The sequence below is a fragment of the Capsicum annuum genome, chromosome 10 (assembly GCF_002878395.1).
Source record: "Capsicum annuum cultivar UCD-10X-F1 chromosome 10, UCD10Xv1.1, whole genome shotgun sequence".
Lineage (NCBI taxonomy): Eukaryota > Viridiplantae > Streptophyta > Magnoliopsida > Solanales > Solanaceae > Capsicum > Capsicum annuum.
Genome location: NC_061120.1, coordinates 59,860,871 through 59,870,651, shown reverse-complemented (window position 1 = coordinate 59,870,651; position 9,781 = coordinate 59,860,871).

The following is a 9,781-nucleotide window of genomic DNA, read 5'->3' as shown; positions in this document are numbered from 1 at the left end:
CATCTAATGATTAATGTTGTAACAAGATTGATCAACTTGAGATAAAATTAGTATGAATAGAATGATTTCCTAAGTTTGAGATAATTAGGGAGTTCAACATCTAGCCAGGTTGAGAAACACTTAGATGGACTGTTGAAACTGATAATTTGGTGTTTCCCACTAGTCACGAGAACCCAATAGTACAGTTTTTATTTAATGGGAATTAATAGTCATAGTGATCACAACCCTAGTTCCTCTCTATCATTGATTTGAACCATTGAAATTTTAGTTTTGACCTGTGAAGCAAGTTAAAACTTTAACAGTTGTTTGATCATTGAAAACCCCTATTTTATCTTCTCGTAACATTTGTTTAAATTCAACTTATAGGTATAGTTTCAAATTAGTTTAATCGCCACTCACATTGTTCCTCGTGGATTCAACCCCGACTCTAAAGTTGGGAAAATATATTGAGGACGACCGTTTTGCACTAAATTGACGTGTAATTCCAAAGTCTTAAGCAACTTTTGTCATTTTTGATTGTTTTTTCTTTGATATTGCAGTAAAAGTCAAGATGCAACAGAACCAGCAATAATGGAAGTAAAAGAGTTGATTTTTGAGCAAGTAGAGAGGGAAGTATAGCTAACGACTTGTCTGATAAATCGTCAACCTTGTAATAAGCTATCAGAGTTGCCGTTAACCTTAGACAGAGAATAAGATTTAGCTAGAAAAATTGATGACAAACTATTCAAGACTGTCAGGGTTATGATAAGCCAGTAGGCTCATCGTTAGGCTAAGGCAGTGCTTGAGAACTTGAAGTGAAGAAGCGACGACAATTCTGATAAGTCGTCAACTTTGTGATAAGTTATAAGAATCATCATCAACTATAGACATTATGAGGTAGTAGGAGCAGAAGTATGACGACATTCCCTGATAAGCCATCAAGAATGCCGTCATCCCAAGGAAGAAATCTTGAAAGTGGAAGAGGACCTGACGACAATTCTAATAAGTCATCATAGTACTCATAAGTCGTCAGAGTGTCATTATCAGCCTAAGATAGAAATCATCAAACTTAGAGAAGATGCTGATGACATTTCTGATAAGTTATCAAACTCTTGATAAGACATCATACTTCGTTGTCACCAGTGCGAGAAAAGATCTGTAATCTGTGATTTGTTTCCATAATTAGGCGGAAGTATTTAAGGCATAATTTAGGGTTTTTCTGAGCATCTTGAACTATATGTTTTTATCAAGTTTTCTCTATAGTTTTCTCTGTAACATTACATTTTACTTTTGGAGAAATTATTATTACTTTCTTGAGGATTTTCTACAGTGATTTAGAAGGAGAAACAGTTATTGATATTCAACATTCAGTAAGTTATCATCTATCGAACTATGAATATAATTGGCATTGTTTCTTTCTACGTTATGAGTAGCTAAATTCCCTTAACCCAATTTGTGGGATCTATGGGTTTGGGTTTGTAACGTAACAAAGTGTTCAAGATTCTAACGGTGGTAGAAAATTCTTGTTAATTTCATTATTTTATATTCTGACTATTGGTTGCAAACAATAGTCCTTGCTTACTAGTGATTTTCTTGATATAAGAAATTAACCCTAGTAAGAAGGGAATTATCAATAGGGACTTAGAATCATCAAACTTCTATCTAATAATTAATGTTGTAACAAAATTAATTAACTTGCGATAACATCCTGTTATGAAATATAAATTCCCTAAGTTAGAAAGAATTAGGTGGTTAAATGTCTAAATAGGTTGAGAAACATTTAGACATAACTTCGACAAGGATAATCTATTGTTCCTACCTACCACAAGAATCTTGAACCGTTACTAGCGTCTATCAAATCCCAACAACCATAGTGAACATAACTCTGGTTTCCCTTATCATATTGATTTCAAACACTAAATTGAGAAGTAATTATTTGCTACCTTTCCAAAAAATCCCATTCATAGAAAATCGCTAACCATCAATTGATTAACCCCGTAAAAATCTCAAATTCACACCATATTCCTTGTGGGATTCGACCTCAACCTGGTTGGGTTATATATTGGCAATGATCGCTTACATTCTCGTAAGAGTGGTGTACTTTGAGCATTATCACATGACTTTGTTGGTCCCAATTAACCATGAACCTAGGACTTTGGTACTAATCTAACGCAAACCAAACTAGGGCCTAATTCTGTTAGGCATCTCAAGTAAACCCAGGACTACAGACCACCCTCAATACATAACCATAAGCGCCCTGCACCCTAGGTCGAATGAACTCTAAACATATAATAAGATGAAACAAGAATAATTTAAAGGCATTAAATAAATTTTATAACCATAATCCAACAACCTCAATCAAATATATAACCATTGTAAACCCCAATGCCAATGCCAATGCCAATACCAATACCAAGGCTGACACCCAATACCGACATCGTCTATGCCCAAATTTTTCTGAGAAAGCCTCTATCGAAAATCAATAACACCCAGTTGGGGCATGCCCCCAACCATAGGCAAAACCTAGCTAATGAAATAACAAAAGTAAAAGAAGTCCATAGCATAAAATAGATCCTTTTGGAATATGAAAGCTTACCAATTCAATGTGACTCAAAGATGTCTCAAAATTTAAGTCACTAAGCAAGAGGAATAGTAGAATGGCTATTTCCTGCATCAGGTGGGGATACAGTTCCTAAAGACGATTAGCATAGTAAATGCTAGCATGTAATAAGGGATAAGATAAAATAATGCAAAAAACTCAAACCAGAGTAAATAACCATATGCAATCACATAGATACATATATATATCATGTCGGGAAATGGAATCGAGTTTAGCATACATTTGAAACATTAACTTGGGCTGGGTAGCCTGAAATTCCTAAAACCACCCATGGGCTATATAGTTCATCCCTCCCTTCTGAAAGGGCCCTAGTGCATGTTAGTTGCACGAATAGAGAAAGTAACCTGAGATGACTAGTGCATCTCCCAAAATATAAATTGTGTTATCATGCACACGGTCACTAAGACTACCTCACATTGGCAAATATGAGTTTCAATGTCGGTCTCCTTGTGACCCTGACCTTTCATGGCTTTGCTACTCGGCCCTCTTTAAGACCATACTAAACCATTTACACATTCCAACTATTTACGAAGGAGTCCTTTCTTTAGGCATTAACCGGTGGTATCGTCATTCAAAAATTAGAGTTTGTACGTCTATCCTTTTATGCTATAACAAAACCATTAAACCAAGTTGACTCCCATGTTTCCAATTAGACCGAATCCATGGCCATCAAGGCCTTTCCAAACCATTTAAAACCAACCAAATCAATTTAATTTCCATTACCTCTTATACAATGCAAAGATTTCAATAATAGTCATACTATGTGACAAAACCATTCTCATTGGCATTTTAATAAAAAGGTTGAGAGAACATATGTTTAAAAATAATAACCAAGTAATTTTGGGATAGCCAAAGAACCCGTAAATTCATTTACCATAACCATGTATTCCATAATGTCAAAATCATATTACAAGTATGAAAGAAACATCATTAAACCATGAGAAACATTATTCAACTATGAACATCCAAAAAAAATCCAACCATTATTTCAAACCATAACAATATCATGAAAATCATACATTAAAACATATACTCTTTGAAAACTAACAATGAGGGAGGAGTAACATATCGTAGACACCAAGAAAGATGAAGAGTATCACTCTTGAAAGCCTCTAATTGATTAGCTTGAAGAAACCCTAGCCTCTTTCTTAAACAAAGAGTTTGAGAGATTTTTAAGAGTGTTTGATTAGGAATAATAGGTTGATAAATCCCCAAACGATGTTTAATGTCGTGGTATCAAAGGGATTTACAAAGGGGAAATGTCCAAAATGCTCCAACTTAAAATTGTGGAAAACTCGCAGGTGGGTACGAGTTGACCCTTCAACTCATCACCAAATCATACGACTAGTACTATCCTTTCGTCACCACAACAAAAGGTTGGATACCACATATTGTCCACCATACAACTCCCTTGACCAAACTCGTGACCAGACCATACAAATGGTATAGTCCAATCATACCCAAGATAGAAACCAAAGGAATTAGACACTGGACATCACATGATTCAAGCTTGGTACTCATACCCTATCCTCACTGCTCTTAGTGAACCACTCATACTCAGAGCATAGTCAAGTTACTAAGTTGATTAAGGGACCAACCGAATGAATCGTCACCACCTTTAAAAAATTGTACCCACCAAACCATAACCATAATAGAAACCCGACCATCTCTTACTAGTCTTCTAACAACTAAGGTCCCCTAACTCTTACCAATACCATACGAATTGTATGGTGAGCAATTACAAGGATAGTGAGTCAAAAAGGAAGGAAATTTCCAAGGGCCAAAACCGAAGGTGTTTAACTTACCTCGTCCACCCACTTCATTGACCTTTTCTATTCCTACTTATACAAATTTCTTCATAAGCAACCCAATCTCAGTACTCAACTAAAAAACCTCTTGAACCATGATAATGCCAAACTTACATGTTTAATTTAGTACAAGGCGGTCGTCTCAATATATTTACCCAATTTTAGAGTCGGATCAAATCTACGAGGAATAATGTGAGTGAAAATCAAGTTAATGCGAAATAATAGACACAAGTTAAATTCAAACCAATGTTACACAAAAATAAAAATGGGGGAGATAGATATCTACACTAATATTTCTTTTTGGGTTTTTGTAGTATAAATACGGGGCTACTAATAATTAGAGTTTTAACAATTATGCACGGATCTTGGGATTATGCATTACTAAGGGATTAACCATTTTGGTAGGTTTGGTTATAGATTTTGATGTTAATCTTTCAACAAAATACCAAACTTTCACCCCTTGATTCTTTCGAATACCTAATAGGTGTGTTCAACAATTGGTAACCACAACCTCAATCTAGGCATCCCTATTTCTAGGATAATAACCATGGTATAGTCAACCTCACATTCACCCTTATGTCTAAGATAGTGAAGATTTCACAAATGACACACAATTTTATATCATTTCTTTGGTCTCCACATGCCTCTTTCGAGGATGATATAGATTCCTAAACTTTCTCCAAAGCCCTTCTTTCAAAGATAGCTTTGGGTTTTATAGAGCATAGAGTTTTCACTCATCATACCATGTGGGTATTTGGGGCTTTCACCCATCAAATCCCAACCATATTAGCATAGAAATGATAAAACCCATAAACATGAACTACAAAATAGAAGCTAATCAATAACAACCCACATATTTTTATTCCCTATTCACACATAGCCCCAAGAGGGAGATCTAGCTAAACATAAGATAAATAACTATAGATATACCCATAATATCCATTGAAGTGATTTATTGAAGCGTAAGTGAATGTTACTTCAAACTTGGCACTCCCACAAATCAACAACAGAAATAAGATAATCTTCCACTTAGAAAATCTCGAAGGTATTCTTCACCCAAAAATTATACAATATTTTCTTTTCCAAAAATGGAGGCTATAAATTTGGCAGCTAAAACCTAAAAAATTAGGGAAGATGGAATATTGTCTTCAATACTAGGGTTTGGGGATTTTTGTCCAAATTGGGATCATCCACGTGCATTTCCAGATTTTCCCTTAGGCTAATTTCTTCAGCTAAGTCACGATCGCATGGGTCTGGCAGCGACCGCTGTTAAGGGACTGCGGTTAACTTTTCCGATCTCATTTGATTGACTTTTGCTTGACTAATGTAATCATGGTAAGCCAACTACGACTGCGGTACCTAAGGCCTTTTTTCTCTAATTCTTCAGCTGCACCTTCTGTAACACCCCAAATCTGGTACCCAGAATGTTACATGGTGCTCATGACCTTAAAGGACCACAAGATAACCTATGACTAATATCTGTAACTGAGAAATAAAAAATATATTGTAAATATGCAGAATATAAGCTGTGAGGCCATAAAGTTCAAAACTGAACAAATACTGACTATAGAACTATGTCTAAAATGGGGTATAAAAATAACAAAAAATTAAAATAAACTATCTGAGAAGATGTAGTCTGAAAGACTCTAAACTGTCTGAAAACTGTGGAGTTGATGGGACATGTCCCCAACTAACTCTGAACTACTGAAATAATAAGGTAATAAAATAATCATGCTATACTCGAATGATGAGGACTCACTACTAGTCTGGCTGCTGAACATTTGATCTACTAAGGACGCTCGGGAGCTTGTGCTTCTAAACCTATGGTATAAAACACCATAGTGCAAATGCATCAGTACTTTGAATGTACTGGAATGCAAGTGAGGTAGGTTGAATGCAATAGTTCATATGAATGAACAATACTAACTAACTGAATAACATGAACGTGAGAATACATGCATGAATAAGAGACTATAATTGAATTCGTGATAACACTGACTCGAGAATTTTGATAACATGGATTTACGGATATTTGAGTGCTAATACTGGGATACAGAATAACTGAATCTATAGAGTACTAAGGAACTGATGTTGTATTATTAATAAAGGAAAGACTATTTCGGACAGTTCTGATATAAAGAAATGGTCTGATTGACTGTATCTGATAGTCCTGAAATTAAATACTAATAACATGGGATACTGATAACTGTATAACTGAAATAACTGATGCTGAGCGACTGCATCTAATAGACTAGGTTCTGATAGAACTAGTTGAGTTCCATACTATTCTGAGTTGACTGTATCTGACAGTCTTGAGTTCTGTAGAACTATCTGAGTTTTATTACTGAGACTGAATGACTATATCTGACAGTCCTGATTCTACAACTAAAATTATGGGAAATAGTTATCTAACTGACATGCCCCTGGTACGCCATTATGGCTGAGTTGGGGTCCAATCTGTAACCCCAATTTGAAGGACGTCAATACTGCTTCACTGATAAGGACAAGCTATGGGTGACCCTCATCTGACAGTGTTTATCCACCTCATCATCCCTCATCTGACAGGGTTGATGTCTTAACCTATGCTAGCTATATAGTTTTGGAATGCAAGGATGACTTCCAAGAATCACACCCTCATCTGATAGTGTGTGCTCCCATCCTTGGTCGCATCTGAATAGACACTGAACATGGATTACTGAGCTGAACTGAATTAACTAAATTCGATTGACTGATAGAATATTATTGAGATTTCTATATTACTGACTGAGATCATGGAGGTTTTTGAGATTACTAAGATCACAGGGATTACTGATGTTACTGAGACCACTGAGGTCCCTGAGATTACTGAGTTACTGAGATTACTGAGATTTCTGGAAGAGACTAGACTAATACTGAATTTACTGAGTTTTCCTAAGTCATGAGATTGACTAAATTCTACTGATCATGGCTTGACTGAGATTATCAGGAAAACATGATATAGCTCTAGGCACACGGCTAAATTATTGGGTACAAGTACCCCCAGGACTCGATAGAATGAAACTAACAAGGCTTTACACTTTTGATCACATGACCAATATCAACAATTCATAATTTCATAGTTGGGAATTTCATGAAGCACATGATCATCATAATGTTGTACATGGATAGTAATGCATATAAACATGGCATAATTTCATGCTTCTAATCTTATTAACATCTCATCAAGCAATCACAATGCATAGGTTTAGAATAGGAAGCATCTTAATCAAATAGGTATAGCATCACTTATGAGACATGACATAATCTTGACATATGGAAACTAAGTACTTGATCATTATTCAATCATTGGGGCATATTATCAAATGCCTTGCATGCACACTTAGGGCATAGGTGTAATTATCAAACTACATATGATAAACCACTCAATTCATGGATTTCATCTTACATACTAACGTAATTTCAAGGCAAATACATAAAAACCACAACATGAGAATCATAACACTACATGATTTCAATCAACCCATAACATAAACATTATAATATACAGTTTAAAAGAGGATTCTTGAGCTTCATGGATGAAAGGAATCCATGAATGAACACTGTGCATACCTTAGTTCTTGATTCTATGAAGATTGACGGAGAGATTCTTGAATTTGAGTCTTTAATTTGAATCCCCAATTGAAAACCCTATGTAACGCCTCGGAAAATAGGTCCTGGAGCATCACACGGTGCTTGAGGCTACGAGTAGCCCCAAGCTAACCCTTTGACCTATTTTCATTCAGTTTAACACAAATGAATGGGGTTTTCATAAATAGCCCTCAAATATCAACAGAGTAATCATCATCCAAGAATAAAAGAATTTTAGAAAGATAACAAAATACGACTTATTAGTCAACTCCCAATATCTATACTAGTCTAACAAGCCTCTAAGAAAATCAATAAAACCAGCGATTTATTGAGATATGCCCCAACTGACTCATACTCAGTTATCAAATGTAAACAATTCCATGAAATCAACATCAGACATCACGTCCTCGGAACATGAGGACTCACCACAATAGAGGATGTAGAATAGCGTGCCTAAAAAATCACTGTCGAACCTGGAACTGAGCACCTGAACCTACATTTCGAGAAAATGTAGCCCACATTCAAAGATGTGGGTCAGTACCATAGAAAGGAACCGAGTATATGGGGGTGTATGCAGTTGTATAAACATTATCATCATAAATATTTATAAAAAAATATGCAGGATGTATGAAAGACTCACATAGCCCAAAGAAAATCATCATAATCATGAGAGGATGAAATAAGTACAATAACTCATGTGAGTCATCATATAATTTGTCATTCACTTTCAGTTCATCAAGAATATCAATTCTCATAATGTAAATATCATTTAAATCTTTCGAAAGAATAACTTTCACAATTCCACTTTCAATTCACTTCACCATTCACCATAGACACAAGGAAACACACACACACTGGGATATCCTATAACCGACATAAATCGTGTGAGCTACATGGAGTCCAATGTACAACCCACGTTGGGGAGAGCCATCCTATCCTTGCCATCGAAGTAGGACTATCGATATCAAATCCACACAAACTAGTGATCATTATATAAATCAGGCTCAGGATCACTCCTACGGGGGCACATAGGTCTAGGGAAGTAAGTTCACTTTATACCTCCCACTCGGTGCTAAAGACTTCTCCTGGACTTAGCTCAGATTATTTCAAAGACAATTCACAACAAAATAATTTCAGTAATATATAAATATACACCAGGAGCCATCATGCTTCCCATCTATCAAAATCAACCACGTTGTGGATTTTTTTCACACTCGAGTTCAAAACAACTCCATTAAGACCAAAAGGTTAAATCTTTCAAAATATCTCAAATATTCAACATCAACGTGCTTATAACACACACTTTCTAAAATAAACACAATTTCCAATGGGGATTCATGACCCAAATATCAAAATCATGATAAATATCCTTCAAGATTCATGCTTTATATCTTTACACATGTAAATTCATCTTTCAAAATCATAAACATCAAGATTTCATAATAATCATCATAAGATATGGGTTCATGCTTCAAATTCGTAAAAATCAAATAAAAATCATGCCTTTGTAAAGAAAATTACTTTTGGACACAAGAACAAAAAAGAGTTCTTGTTGAAAAACCCCACATACCTTGAATGATGAACTTTAGATCGATACTCATTTTTGAGATGTTAATCGTGTCTTTGAATGATGGTTCTTGGAGTACTTGAACTAGGAACTTGGAATCTTGAATAAATTTGCAGAATTAATGGTGAACTTTGGAGTCTTGCAGTTGGATGTAGGAGATTAGGGTTTTCTTTTTGAGGGAATTTGATGAAATATAACATA